Source organism: Rhinolophus ferrumequinum, chromosome X (genome assembly GCF_004115265.2).
Source record: "Rhinolophus ferrumequinum isolate MPI-CBG mRhiFer1 chromosome X, mRhiFer1_v1.p, whole genome shotgun sequence".
Classification (NCBI taxonomy): Eukaryota; Metazoa; Chordata; class Mammalia; order Chiroptera; family Rhinolophidae; genus Rhinolophus; species Rhinolophus ferrumequinum.
In genome coordinates, this window is record NC_046284.1 from 64,782,671 (window position 1) to 64,784,421 (window position 1,751).

At 37.9% G+C, this 1,751-nt stretch overlaps 1 pseudogene; it reads right to left on the reverse strand.

The window, feature by feature from the left end:
* Positions 1-804: 804 nt before the first annotated feature.
* LOC117026612 (60S ribosomal protein L15-like) lies at positions 805-1,424 on the reverse strand (annotated as a pseudogene).
* Between the last annotated feature and the right edge of the window lie 327 nt (positions 1,425-1,751).

Sequence of the window (1,751 nt, forward strand, 5' to 3'; positions counted from 1 at the left end):
TATAGCACACACACTGGAAAATAATGTACACATTCTGCAGTTGTGGAATATATTGTTCTATAAATAGCAATTAAATCAAGGTAATTATACTATTGTTCTAACTATAAACTTGTCTATTCCACATTTTAATTATGATACTTCTGCTACATGTATTTTTAAATTATCTTATTGGATGTTCTCATATTGAAGATTGTTACTTCTACCTGTTTCATTGACACTTTTAGTATTATAAAGTATCCCTATTTATTTCTAGAAGTACATTTTGTTTAGAAATTCCATTTATCAGATATTGATATAGCTGCTTTAGCTTTCTTACATTTGCTGTTTGTGATATATCTTTGTCCATACATTTACATTTAGTCTTTCTGTGTGTTGTTTAAAGTTTATATCTTATACTCAGCATACGAGATCTGACAATTAAGTTCATGAAGTTGTTGCAACGATGTACAACAGCTGTGATGGCCGTTCCAGAAAAAGAGTTCCAAAATTGCTTTGAAGGGTGGACTAGGCGCTGGCATCGGTGCATAGCTTCCCAAAGGGAGTACTTCGAAGGTGACCATAGTGATATTCAGCAATGAGGTATGTAACACTTTTTCTAGGATGAGTTCACAAACTTAATTGTCTGCCCTCGTTTAGTTAAGTGTTGGCTCTTATCTATTATGACAACCTCTGTCTTTTTAATTGGAGGGTTCAATTATTAAAATGTAGGTTAGTTACTAATATAGTTATGCTTGGTTATGCCACTTTTTGAATGTCCTAAAATAAATTGTTTATTAGATAAGAATTTTACAAACATTACTCATATTAGCGGTAATGGTGGAGCTGGAGAGTATTGCCCCTTCTCCAAGCTGCACGGCAAGAACCACCAATAGTATGGTGGCACTTGTAGCCCTTTTCACGGCCGTGGAGCTTGCAGCCTGTAGATGTCAATCCTCGCATCTTCCTGTGCTTGCGGACTGGTTTGATAATCCACTGGGTGTCAGGATTCCATCTGACAACTTTATGGAGTGGATCAATGAGGATAACCTCAAAGAACTTGTTCGTGCAATCTTCACCAACCCAGTAAGAATGAATTCAGGACTCTCAGAGCCTCACAGTGGCATCCAACTCTCTCCTCGGAAACAGACTAAAGGTTTTAAGCAAACTTTGGCTGGTTAACACCATGATGGACAGGCTTGCTGTAGGTCACACTGTTAGGAACTGGATGTTTGTGGCCACCACAGTATACATGAATCCAATATATGGCACAACCTTGCTTGGCCTTGTATCCCACCGTGCATGTTTTATTGGGGGCAAGGGGCTACGGGAGGGCTGTGGAGCACAGAGAACTGGCAGTACTGCCAGCAGCGCACCCTGAAAAAAAAGCACATTACATCAGACTGCTTCTTCCTCCACAACTCCTGGATGTACTTATAAGCACCCATTTTGGCATACCTGATGGCTGTGGCCAGATGGAAAGGGCCATTTTCTTTTTTATTTTCTGTTTGTCTCCTTTTTCGTTCCTCTGTTCTTTCTTCCTTACCCCCTTTTTTTGGGGTGGTGGTGATATGAATGTATTTTAGATTGCCAAATTAATTTTATTGCTGGCTTAATATTTATTTTTACATTATGATTATAATTGTTTTCTGAAAAAATTACAGTATATAAGATAGTGGATTAGGTAAATCCTGAACTCATCCTCCCATGAATATATCAAAATTACAGCTAAATTATAGAACAACCATGATTGAGAATCACCTGAAAACTAGTTC